The sequence below is a fragment of the Nerophis ophidion genome, linkage group LG01 (assembly GCF_033978795.1).
Source record: "Nerophis ophidion isolate RoL-2023_Sa linkage group LG01, RoL_Noph_v1.0, whole genome shotgun sequence".
NCBI classification, from domain to species: domain Eukaryota; kingdom Metazoa; phylum Chordata; class Actinopteri; order Syngnathiformes; family Syngnathidae; genus Nerophis; species Nerophis ophidion.
The window spans coordinates 48,243,157-48,257,450 of NC_084611.1; the positions used below are offsets into that span (position 1 = coordinate 48,243,157).

A 14,294-nucleotide genomic window follows, 5' to 3' on the forward strand; every position below is an offset into this window, starting at 1 on the left:
CGGCTGGGCCACGTAGTAAGGATGCCCTCAGACCGCCTTCCTCGCAAAGTGCTATACGGCCAGCTACACCATGGCCGTCGCTCTGCTGGAGGGCAGAAAAAACGATATAAAGACCAGCTGAAGTCTGCACTAAGGAAGTGTAAAATCAGACCCGAGGCCCTGGAGGGTGTGGCTGCTGATCGGAACACCTGGCGTCAGCTGTGCCAGGATGGCACCCGGCTGCTGGAAGAGGATAGGACAGCCAGGAGACAGGAGAAAAGACTCAGGAGGAATACACCTACAGTTGCCATTTCCACCACCACATTTACATGCCCTACCTGCAGTAGGATTTGTGCATCCAGGATAGGGCTATTCAGCCACTAACGAACTCACCGATAGAAGTGGATGTCGTCATCGGACTCGATGGACAACCATAAGCAAGTAAGCAAGTGTGTGTGTGTGTGTGTGTGTGTCTGACCATGAATTGACTAACGTGGTCGCCGACTTAAACGAGTTGAAAAACCTATGTTACCATTTAGTGGTCGATTGTACGGAATATATACTGTACTGTACTGTGCACTCTACTAATAAAAGTCTCAATCATTCAAATATGTGTATATACGTATGCATGTCTAAATGTATGTATATATGTACAGTATATGTGCTTGTATGTATTTATATATATATATATACATATATATTTGCATATATATATATATATATATATATATATATATATATATGCATATATGTATATATACATATATGCATAAATATATGCATATGTATATACGTATACTGTATATGTACATACGTATATATATATATATATATATATATATATATATATATATATATATATATATATATATATATATATATATATATGTCTTGATTGGATTATCCAGAGAATAATGCTCGATACCGTGGTAGAGCGCAATACGTAGGTGTGGGTGTGTAGTCTTGTGATTTTTCCCACACCTACATAGATATATATATATATATATATATATATATATATATATATATATATATATATATATATATATATATATACTGAATTACAAAATCAGTTCTCGATTCAAACTGATTTTTGCAATGGATTTGTTATAATAATTTTAATCAAACCTTTTCAAAACCTGTTGCAGGTTTGAAAAGCTTGTTCCGATTTCATGGATATTGCCTAAAAACATATTTTCAAAAATGAATTATTTTTAAAGAATAAAATAATATCATTACCTTTTTTTATTTTATCAACCAATTCCTCAAAATTAATATTCAATTTAAAAATTAAAATTTCGGATGTCATTTTTTTTTTTCACTAACAACAAATAACAACTTTACTAACTTTGATTATTATTCTGTAAAAGAAGATATCTAAAGGCATCATTTTGCAATTCCCCAGCAGTTATGTCCTTATTTAAACTGTAAACATTCTTTCACCGACTTGAACCATTTGATCCTGAAAATTATAACTTACTTATTAAACGCAATAAATGATCATACATTCACATTGTTCAGCAACATTAACACGATATATATAAAACATGGTAACCTACAAAACAAAAATTCATAAAAACATGTTTTGTAGCGCTCAGCTTTTTGATACTGCGCGATACCGCATGATACTGATAAAGCACGTTCCCCGAGGTCACCCAAACCTCTCTCGGGTGGCGTGTTGCGGTGCTCATGTGTTGCCCCACCGTCTGAGAAGTTGTGCCATAAAGGAACATGAAAAGAACGTTCCCTTCCTTTTTAATCCAAAAACCTCCCAAGTTAGTGGGCTAAGCTTGGAGACATCTGCCGTCCTGCTTAGCCACCTTCCTTGATGTTGAGCGGGCTTGACACAACCCAAGAAGAACCTTTCACACACGCTGAGTGACTGAAGTTCCACTCAGATGACCTGCTCGGGGTTACACATCACAACATATTTTTTTCCGGGACGTCGCATTGCAGAAACTGTGCGCTTTTAGAGACCGTGCTTTTTTTGGACTTGAGCTTTTTGCTTTGTTGTTCACCACAATGAGATTTACCTAGGACTTGTCCACGGGACTCCCCACAGGCATCAAACTACCTCAGAACACTGATAAGAAATATTTGTAATGCCTTACAGGTGCAAATGCATCGTATTTTCCCGACTACAGAGTACACCAGTATATAAGACGCATTTACTGAATTTTAGTAGAAAAATCATAGTGTTCCATATATTAGCCACACCGGACTATAAGTCACAGATGTATAGGTTATGAAATTAGTTATTTACACAGAAATATTTAGTAAATCAATATTTACATACCATAGTTGTTTCCAAATGAAGCAATGAGTATCTGTTAGTCTACAAAATAACACATATATACGTTGTGAAAGGAATTATTTACACAGAAATATTTAGTGCATCTACATACATATATATATATATATATATATATATATATATATATATATATATATATATATATTTTTTTTTTTTTATTTTTTTATTTTTTATTTTTTTTTTTTATTTTCCTTAAGGAACTCTCCTGAAGGAATCAATAAAGTACCATCTACCCTTAAATATTGCCAAATGAAGTAAAGTAGTATCTTTTAGTCTACAAAATAACATGTTTTTACCCCATTTGGTGGAAGATTATCGTATTTTACAGTCTACAAAACATATTGGTGTACAAGCCGCACCCACAAAATTTTAGAAGGAAATTTTTCCCCATAAATATGCCACACCGGACTATAAGTGGCAGATATATAGTTTGTGAAATTAGTTATTCACACAAAAATATTCGGTACATTTTTATTTACATACCTTGTTTCCAAATGAAGCAATGTAGTATCTGTTAGTCTACAAAATGACATGTTTTTTTGGTGGAAGATTACCATATTTTCCTAACTGAAAAGTATATAAGCCCCACCCACACCCATGTATCCAAAATGGATACATGGATGATACAGCAGAGGATTGGGAGAATGTCATGCGGTCAGATGAAACCAAAATAGAACTTTTTGGTATAAACTCAACTCGTCGTGTTTGGAGGAAGAAGAATACTGAGTTGCATCCCAAGAACACCAAACCTACTGTGAAGCATGAGGGTGGAAACATCATGCTTTGGGGCTGTTTTTCTGCTAAGGGGACAGGACAATTGATCCGTGTTAAGGAAAGAATGAATGAGGCCATGTATCGTGAGATTTTCAGCCAAAACCTCCTTCCATCAGTGAGAGCTTTGAATGGTTGACCAAATACTTATTTTCCAAAATAATTTACAAAGAAATTCTTTGAAGTTCCTACAATGTGAATTTCTGGATTTTTTCCCCCACATTCTGTCTCTCACAGTTGAAGTGTACCTATGATGAAAATTACAGACCTCTGTCATCATTTTAAGTGGGAGAACTTGCACAATCGGTGGCAGACTAAATACTTTTTTGCCCCACTGTATATATAATGGCATTTTGCAATATTTGCAAAAAATTCTTACAAAATGGGTATGTTGTGTCGAATTTTGAGGACAAAAATTAATATATTAAATTTTTAAGAATGTAACATGCTTATTACCATTTGAACCTGAGTGCTTCGGGAACTCTGCAGTTGTTCAACTTGGGCTATAAACTTAAATGTAATGTCAGTTTTTAGTTTTTGCAAAATGGGGATTTTGTGTAGAATTTTGAGGACAAAAATGAATGTATTCCATTTTTTAAGAATGTAACATGCTCGCCGTTTGAACGCGAGTGCTTCAGGAACCTGCAGTTGTTCAACTTGGGCTTTAAACTTAAATGTAATGTCATTTTGTAGTTTTTGCAAAAAAATTCCAACAAAATGGGGATTTTGTGTAGAATTTTGAGGACAAAAATGAATGTATTCCATTTTTTAAGAATGTAACATGCTTGCCGTTTGAACCCGAGTGCTTCAGGAACTCTGCAGTTGTTCAACTTGGGCTCTAAAATTAAATGTAATGTCATTTTGTAATTTTTGCTAAAACGTCTAACAAAATGGGTATTTCGTGTAGAATTTTGAGGACACCATTTTTCTTTTTTTTTACCATTTCGGAATGGAAACTACAAACTACAAAATAACATTACATTTAAGTTTAGAGCCCAAGTTGAGAACTCAGAGTCCCTGAAGCACTCGGGTTTAAATTGCGAGCATGTTACAACAAATTCTTACAAAATGGGTATTTTGTGTAAAATTTTAAAGACAAAAATGAATATATTCCATTTTTAAGAATGTAACATGCTCGCCGTTTGAACCCAAGTGCTTCAGGAACTGCAGTTGTTTAACTTGGGCTTTAAACTTAAATGTAATGTCATTTTGTAATTTTTGCTAAAACGTCTAACAAAATGGGTATTTTGTGTAGAATTTAGAGGACACATTTTTTGTTTTTTGTTTTCCATTTTGGAATGTAATATGCTCGCAATTTAAACCCGAGTGCTTCAGGGACTCTGAGTTCTTCAACTTGGGCTCTAAACTTAAAAGTAATGTTATTTTGTGATTTTTGCAACAAATTCTTACACAATGGGTATTTTGTGTAGAATTTTAAAGACAAAAATGAATATATTCCACTTTTAAGAATGTAACATGCTCGCCGTTTGAACCCGAGTGCTTCAGGAACTATGCAGTTGTTCAACTTAGGCTAGAAACTTAAATGTACTGTCATTTTGTAGTTTTTGCAAAAAATTCCAACAAAATGGGTATTTTGTGTAGAATTTTGAGGACATTTTTTTTTTTCGTTTTTCTTTTTCCATTATGGAATGCAACATGCTCGCCATTTGAACCCGAGTGCTTCAGGAACTCTGCAGTTGTTCAACTTGGGCTGTAAACTTAAATGTAATGTTATTTTGTAGTTTTTGCAACAATTTCTTACAAAATGGTTATTTTGTGTAGAATTTTGAGGACAAAAATGAATATATTCCATTTTTAAGAATGCAACATGCTTACCAATTGAACCTGAGTGCTTCAGGAACTCTACAGTTGTTCAATTTAGGCTATAAACTTAAATGTAATGTCAGTTTTTAGTTTTTGCAAACTGGGTATTTTGTGTAGAATTTTGAGGACAAAAATGAATGTATTCCACTTTTAAGAATGTAACATGCTCGCCGTTTGAACCCGAGTGCTTCAGGAACTCTGCAGTTCTTCAACTTGGGCTCTAAACCTAAATGTAATGTAATTTTGTAGTTTTTGCAAAAATTTCCAACAAAATGGGTATTTTGTGTAGAATTTTGGGGGAAATTTTTTTCAAGACATGCACCTGGGGATAGGTTGATTGGCAACACTAAATTGGCCCTAGTGTGTGAATGTGAGTGTGAATGTTGGCTGTCTATTTGTGTTGGCCTTGCGATGTCCAGGGAGTACACCGCCTTCCGCCCGATTGTAGCTGAGATAGGCGCCAGCGCCCCCCGCGACCCCAAAAGGGAATAAGCGGTAGAAAATGGATGGATCGATGGATGGATGAATTTTGGAATGTAACATGTTCGCCATTTAAACCCGAGTGCTTCAAGGACTCTGCAGTTCTACAACTTGGGCTCTAAACCTAAATGTAATGTAGTTTTTTTAGTTTTTGCAAAAAATTCTAACAAAACGGGTACTTTGTGTAGAATTTTGAGGACAAAAATTGATTGATTGCATTTTTAAGAATGTGACATGCTTGCCGTTTGAACCCGGGTTCTTCAGGAACTCTGCATTTGTTCAACTTAAGCTCCAAACTTAAATGTAATGTCTTTTTGGAGTTTTTGCAAAAAATTCTAACAAAATTAGTTTTTTGCGTAGAATTTTGAGGACAAAAATGAATATATTCCATTTTTAAGAACGTAACATGCTCGCCATTTGAACCCCGAGTGCTTCAGGAACTCTGCAGTTCTTCAACTTGGGCTCTAAACCTAAATGTAATGTAATTTTGTAGTTTTTGCAAAAAAATCCAGCAAAATGGGTATTTTGCGTAGAATTTTGAGGAAAAAAATTAATGTTTTCCATTTTTAAGAATATAACATGCTTATCATTTGAACCTGAGGGAAACACTGGCAGCAAACTCGCCGTAGCACAAATAATAAAATAAGAGTCCCTGCATGTGTTGCATGAAGATTGTTTACATTCCGGCCGTGCGCAAAGAAAAATAAACAAATTGGCAGCACTGTTTTGTAAGCTGCAGAAGTCAAAGCGGCTGATTTACACCTATTGGAGCCACTTCTATGTTTGTGTTGACACAACATGAGAGGTGTCCTGGCTGGTACAGACGTATTAAAGCACACTAAGATAGAGGGATGTTATCATCTCTCTGACAAGCTGGTGAACAATCATGTCGTCATGGGTTCTCTGGCAGAAGAGCGTCAGATGTAGAAAATGGCGTTCTGAAGCGAGCTATGGTGTTGCCGTGACGTCAACAGTCCATGCCGCCTTCCAGACAACTGGCAGGACAGAAGTATCTCGCGTGGAGCTTCCCTGGGCCCTCCAAGTAAACAACAAACACGGCCCACCACCTCCATAGGCGTGGAGCTCACTGCTCACTGCTCAGCAGAAGCTGGCGAGCGCGGCACAACGTGATGATCGGTTTGAACTCTCCCTCGCGAGGAGGCTTAATTAGCTCGTTAGCGAGGTGGTCTTCCAGCTGGGACTGAGGAAACCCTCTGAGGAAAACAAGGTGAGGGAAGTAGAGTAGTAGAGGTAAACAAATACAAAAGGTAAACAAACACTTTTGTTAGTGCTCCCATTTGTCATGAGTTGAAGTCAAATATGTGAAACTTTTGACTAATTACACAAAAGACCTATTCCTTGAAAATATTGTTGATGAATCTGTTTTAGTGAATGTCATGACCCGTGGCCTGGATCATGTTTTCTGTTATGCTTCGTTAGTTTTGGACTCCCTTAGTTCCTGTTTTGTGGACCCTTGAGTTTGTTTTAGTTGCCATGGTTACTCATTAATTTCACCTGCCTCTGATTGGTGTTCGAGACGCTCACCTGCTCCCTGAGCACTAATCACAGGCATTATTTAATATATATATATTAAATAAATGTCCAGCGCTGTACACCCTGGACAAGTCGCCACCTTATCACAGGGCCAACACAGATAGACAGACAACATTCACACTCACATTTACACACTAGGGACTATTTACAGTAGTGTTGCCAATCAACCTATCCCCAGGTGCATGTCTTTGGAGGTGGGAGGGAGCCGGAGTACCTGGAGGGAACCCACGCAGTCACGGGGAGAACATGCAAACTCCACACAGAAAGATCCCGAGCCCGGGATTGAACCCAGGACTACTCAGGACCTTCGTATTGTGAGGCGCACTAACCCCTCCTCCACCCTGCTGCCGTGTTTATATATATATATATATATATATATATATATATATATATATATATATATATATATATACATGTATATATATATGTATATATATAAATATATATGTATGTATATATATATGTATATAAATATATATATAAATATATATATATAAATATATATATATATATATATATATATATATATATATATATATATATATATATATATATATATATATATGTATGTATGTAATCCATATGTACTGTATGTATATATTTACTTATTTTATTTATTATTTTTGGGGTACATTGTGCAGGTGTACCTATGGTTGTGGCCTACAAGTAGACAGACAAAAGTGAAAACATGTGCAACACAACAAGGACACGTGGTCCACTTTTCTTCTTAAAAGTCATTCCTGATCCAGCCTGAGAGTTCTAACGCGTGACGTCGTCAGCTGTACTGATTGTGTAACAGCACACTCTAGTGGCCACTGGGTGTGACGTCACCTCCTTCCATTTGCTGCAGTCACTCACACTTTTCACCTTGTCTGAGGAGTCAGTAACGTCCATCCATCCATTTCCTACCGCTTGTCCCCTATTAACAACAGTACGTTTTCATGTAAACATGTGTTGACATTACTTGAAGGAGTAAAAGTGTGTGTGTGTGTGTGTGTGTGTGTGTGTGTGTGTGTGTGTGTGTGTGTGTGTGTGTGTGTGTGTGTGTGTGTGTGTGTGTGTGCGCGTGTGTGTGTGTGTGCGTGTGTGTGTGTGTGTGCGCGCGCGCGCTCGCGTGCATGCGTCCCTCACTCACACACATGATTCACTGTGTACACATGTTATGTTACTGCCTTATTCCAAAATGGAATAAATTCATCTTTGTCCTGATAATTCTACACAAAATACCCCACAATGACAATTTGAAAAAAGTTTTTTTTTTTTTTTATCATTTAGAAATGTCTGCAAATGTATTAAAAATAAATATTTGCAGCCTTTGCCATGAAACTCAAACACCAGGTCAGGTGCATCCCGTTTCCACCAATCGTCCTTGAGATGTTCCCACAGCTTCCATGGAGTCCACCTGTGGTAAAAGTCAGCCGGTCGGACATGATTTGGAAAGGTTTATATATAAGGCAACATGCCTGACGGGACATGCCAAGAATGTACGGGCCAAGGTGTCCTGAGATAGGTGTGCCAAGGTGGTGACATTTGTATTAGAAAAGCCTGCCAAAGGTGCATCAACTAAGTATTGAGCAATGTAATTTTGTAATTTTTGCAAAAACATCTAACAAAATGGGTATTTTGTGTAGAATTTTGAGGACAAAAATGAATGTATTTAATTTTTACTAATGTGACATGCTCGCCATTTGAACCTGAGTGCTTCAGGAACTCTGCATTTCTTCAACTTGGGCTCCAAACTTAAATGTAATGTCAGTTTTTAGTTTTTGCAAAATGGGTATTTTGTTTGGAATTTTGAGGACAAAAATGAATGTATTCAATTTTTTAAGAACGTAATATGCTCGCCGTTTGAACTTGAGTGCTTCAGGAACTCTGCATTTGTTCAACTTGGGCTCCAAACTTCAATGTAATGTCATTTTGTAGTTTTTGCAAAAAAATCTCACAGAATGGGCATTTTGCGTAGAATTTTGAGGACAAATATGAATGTATTTCATTTTTAGGAATGTGACATTCTCGCCATTTGAACCCGAGTGCTTCAGGAACTTTGCATTTGTTCAACTTGGGCTCCAAACTTAAATGTAATGTCGTTTTGTAGTTTTTGCAAAAGACTCCAACGAAATGGGTATTTTTTGTAGAATTTTGAGGACAAAAATGAATGTATTCCATTTTTAAGAATTTGTTATGCTCACCGTTTAAACCAGAGTGCTTCAGGAACCATGCATTTGTTCAACTTAAGCTCCAAACTTTAATGTAATGTCATTTTGTAGTTTTTGCAAAATATTCTAACAAAATGGGTATTTTGCGTAGAATTTTGAGCACAAATATGAATGTATTTCATTTTTAGGAATGTGACATGCTCGCCATTTGAACCTGAGTGCTTCAGGAACTCTGCAGTTGTTCATCTTGGGCTATAAACTTAAATGTAATGTCAGTTTTTAGTTTTTGCAAAATGGGTATTTTGTGTAGAATTTTGAGGACAAAAATTAATGTATTCCATTTTTTTAAGAATGTAACATGCTTGCCGTTTGAACCCGAGTGCTTCAGGAACTCTGCAGTTGTTCAACTTGGGCTTTAAACTTAAATGTAATGTCATTTTGTATTTTTTTTTCAAAAAATTCTAACAAAATGGGCATTTTGCGTAGAATTTTAAAGACAAACATGAATGTATTCCATTTTTAAGAATTTGACATGCTCGCCATTTAAACCCGAGTGCTTCAGGAACTCTGCAGTTCTTCAACTTTGCCTCCGAACTTAAAAGTAACGACATTTTGCAGTTTTATCAAAAAATTCCAACAGAATGGGTATTTTGCGGAGAATTTAGAGGACAAAAATTAATGTATTCCAATTTTAAGAATGTAACATGCTTACCATTTGAACCTGAGTGCTTCAGGAACTATGCAGTTGCTTAATTTGGGCTCTAAACTTAAATGTAAGGTCAGTTTTTAGTTTTTGCAAAATGGGTATTTTGTGTAGAATTTTGAGGACAAAGATGAATGTATTCCATTTTTTAAGAATGTAACATGCTCGCCATTTGAACCCGAGTGTTTCAGGAACTCTGTAGTTGTTCAAGTTGGGCTCCAAACTCAAATGTAATGTCATTTTGTAGTTTTTGCAAAAAATTCTAACAAAGTGGGTATTTTGTGTAGAATTTTGAGGACTTTTTTTTTTTTTTTTCTATTTTGGAATATAACATGCTCGCCATTTAAACCCGAGTGCTTTGGGAACTCTGCAGTTGTTCAACTTCGGCTCCAAACTTAAATGTAATGTCATGTTGTAGTTTTTGCAAAAAAATTCAAACTAAATGGGTATTTTGCGTGGAATTTTGAGGACAAAAATGAATGTATTCCATTCTTTAAGAATGTAACATGCTCGCTGTTTGAACCCGAGTGCTTCAGGAACTCTGCGGTTCTTCAATCTGGGCTCCGACGACCGTGACAGGAGCAGGCGCAAGAGGGAACTTAACCAACTTGGTTTTCTAAGCGTCGGCTTTTTGGAAAGGCGAAGACTAATCTCCTCATCCACTTTCCCACCCCTTCCCCGCCCGCCTGTGTTGCAGGAGAATTCTGGGGAGATTTCCGACTCTTTCCATCGCCAAAGATGAAGCAGCGCCGCGGACCTGCGCACTGAGACCGGGGGGTAAGTGACCTCGGCGCGAGGACGTGGGCGGGGTCTACGGAGAGAGGGAGGGTCTCGTCCGTTCGAAAGTAAGAGATGAAAGTTTGAGAGTAGACATTGCTCATCTTTTTTTTAAAGGCCTCCTTCTACATTATTGACGGCCGGCAGCGCCTGAACGCATCACTGAGCGTGTTCCCTTTCCCGTGCATGCCGTAAGCGCTCTAAATATAAAGCATGCCCTCAGCAGGTCTCTGCCTCGGTGGACATGCCGCTCCTCAACGCCACTCACTTCAGTACCGCTCGGCAGGAAGTGAGTGTATTACTCAGTCCGGTCCCCAGATGGCAGCAACATGTTGGTGTGTAACTTGCAGGTCAGGACCTGTCAGGCTTTTGATTCTGCATCTTCATTTTTTTTCTTGCCCATCCAATTTTATTAGCACTTGAAAAATCAATCAGAGACCATAGGGCGGTGCAGAAAAATGAATAAAATACATAAGAAAACCAACAATGATACAATTGTGAAAAATAATCATCAAAATAAAGCACAATAAAAACAAATACAATGGAATGGAAACATTTAATAAGGAAATTCAAAATAGGTTATCGATTACATTTTTAATCATTCTTAGGTTCCTAATAGAATAGAAGGTACTTTATTGATCCCTGGGGGAAATTCAGCACCACAGTTCGCTCACAATAGACAATAAACATTTAGCTATTTTTTACATGTGAATAATATAAATACAGTCGATTATACAGCATTATTCACATGTGAATAATATACATACAGTTTGTTGTACAGCATTATTTGAATAATATAAATAGTCTATTGTACAGAATTATTCACACGTGAAGAACATAAAAACAGTCTATTATACAGCATTATTCAAATGTGAATAATATGAATAAAGTCTATTAAACAGAATTATTTGAATAATATAAATAGAGTCTATTATACAGCATTATTCACATGTGAATAACATAAATGCAGTCTAGTATACAGCATTAATCACATGTGAATAATATAAATCAATTTTATTATACAGCATTCTTCACATGTGAATAATATAAATACAGTTTATTTTACCGCAATATTCAAATAATATAAATAGTCTATTGTACAGCATTATTCACATGTAAATAACATAAATATAGTCTGTTATACAGCCTTATTCACAAGTGAATAATATAAATAAATTATACATTTACAGTACATGGACAGTCAAAAGGAACACATGCATCATACATAATGTTTGATTCGTATTTATTGCTTTTATTGCGCGTATTTAATATGTTTACTATTTTAGTATGCATATTATTGACCGATATAATTGTTATAGAAGGGGTTAATTTTACTTGTTGTATTTTGGAAATGGAACAAATATTGTATATACTGTGTTTATACTGCCTTGAATTACTGCCGGGTCTCCTCGCTCCCTAAAGTAATTAGCGCATGCTTAGTATTCTGCCTGGTCAAACTTAACTGTTTATGTGTATGTGTGTGTGTGTGTATACAGTATATATATATACATACATATATATATATATATATATATATATATATATATATATATATATATATGTGTGTGTGTGTTTGTTATACATTTATTATTTCTCCATTGTTGAACACTTCCAAGGTGGCGTTTTTTTTTTCCTTAATGTGTTTTTGTCAACAGTTGTTTGTGTGTGCGTGTGTTTGTTTACTTTTGTGCGACAACCTGCCTAAAGGTATTATTATGTAAATACAATTTGTTTGGATGAAAAAAACTGAGATAAAACCAAATTAAATATTTTGTGAGTAAGAATAAGAGCTTTAGCAAACATTGAGGATTTCAGTTTCTTTTATTTTTTATATTTTTAATTCACTATTATATTTTCCTGTTGCTTCATTTGCTACAGTACTGCATTTAATTTTTGTTTTATAAGTTTGTTTTTGTATGTTTTGGCAACAATACTACACAATGATTTTTATGTAATTATCCCAACAATATATTCCTGTATATTGTATATATTGTCTAGTTTCATGTATGTTATTAAATAACAATGCTCCCGTTTTTCCTCTTTTTTCCCAGTTAATTTTTTCATTATTAGAGATGAAAAACAATAAGAAAAACATATTTCAGTCACTATTTTACAAGTTATTGCCTTGTCTACAACGTGCACTTATTGGTACAATATGCAGTTTTTTCATTCTCTCACTGGTTTCACTCCTGCACTTCTATGTATTCATTTCCTTTTGATGCCTTCTTTAATAATTTTTTATATTTATGTTTACACTATTTAACACAGGAAGAGGAAAAACTATCAGTAATTGCGGGGATATAAAAAAAATCAGGTTCTTCTTACTGTTTTTCAGGAATGATAGACTGAGCACGTTAGCGTGTAATACAACTCAGTTGTACAAAACAAAGTAAACATTATCAATCCCTAGAAGAAATGTCACGACTACATTCTTTTATGCATGCATTTTTTTAAACCGACATATTTATTCCAACAATGTGTAATAATGTATTATATATGTGAAACAATAACATATATTCAATACAATATATTGGAATTACAAACGTACATTTATTAGACTTTCCATTTTTTTCTGTGCATTTTTACAAAGAAATTAAACTACACAAATATTTGTTTCTATTAGCAGAAAATGCAAATGTATTTACTACAAAGTGAAACATTTACCTGAATATACAAAATTGTATCAACAAAATCATTATATATTTTTTCCTTCAATTATTAAATAGATGCATTTACATTTGTGTGTTTTTATATGTAAATATGTGTGTGTGTATGTGTGTATATATATATATATATATATATACATATATATATATATATATATATATATGTATATATATATGTATGTATGTATGTATGTATATATGTGTGTATATGTATATATATATATATATATAATATATATGTATGTATGTATGTATGTGTCTATATATATATTATATATTATGTGTGTGTGTATATATATATATATATATATATATATATATATATATACATATATATATATATGTATATGTATATGTATATATATATATATATATATATATATATATATATATATACTGTTTATATAAACTGTATATGCGTGTGTGTATATGTATGTATGTATGTATGTGTGTGTGTGTGTTTATATATACATACACATACATAGCCTATGTCATCCCTACAAGCCTGTTCCTCAGGTTTATTTTATAAAATCTCCTGGCGATAGAGTCCGTCTATCCAATGTTCTTCATCAGGACATTTGGTGTTTTGTTGAATAATCCAGCTTGCAAAAAAATAAACGTCTTTCTGTTCATTTCAGCTCCCACTTCAAACTGTCCTGCTTCACCATGAACCATGACTAAAGGTAAGTGTGTGCGTGTGTGCTTCTCACACAATAAATGTTGATTATTATTTAGTCTTCAGTTGTGTCATACATGAAGATATGGAATATGTCACATGACAGACTGATACTCATGGACTTATGTAATTACATACTCATGTACTCAGGTATTCCTGTACTCATGCACTTACGTACTCATCTACTTGTGTACTTACGTACTCATGTCACTCCAGGCCTGTGCAGTAGTGTTGTCCTGATACACATGTTACCAAAAAGTGTTGGATTACTTTTCAAAATAAAGGTCACCACACAAAATGTGTTTACATTGAGGAGAGCTAGCTTGTTATTAGCAGTGAGATATTGTATTTTCCTACACTGTGTCGTGAAGCATGTTTAGCTATTCCTTCTCCT

General features: G+C 34.9%; 1 protein-coding gene across 12 annotated transcripts in view; it reads left to right on the top strand.

Moving 5' to 3' along the window:
* Positions 1-14,294, top strand: part of LOC133555900 (receptor-type tyrosine-protein phosphatase delta-like) — a 453,427-nt gene that overhangs the window by 162,430 nt on the left and 276,703 nt on the right. For all 12 annotated transcript variants that reach the window (XM_061905366.1, XM_061905382.1, XM_061905397.1 and 9 more), the window contains exons 4-5: positions 10,479-10,558; positions 13,863-13,907. The gene's annotated coding sequence lies outside the window, so the exon portion shown is untranslated. The remainder of the gene's footprint in view (positions 1-10,478; positions 10,559-13,862; positions 13,908-14,294) is intronic.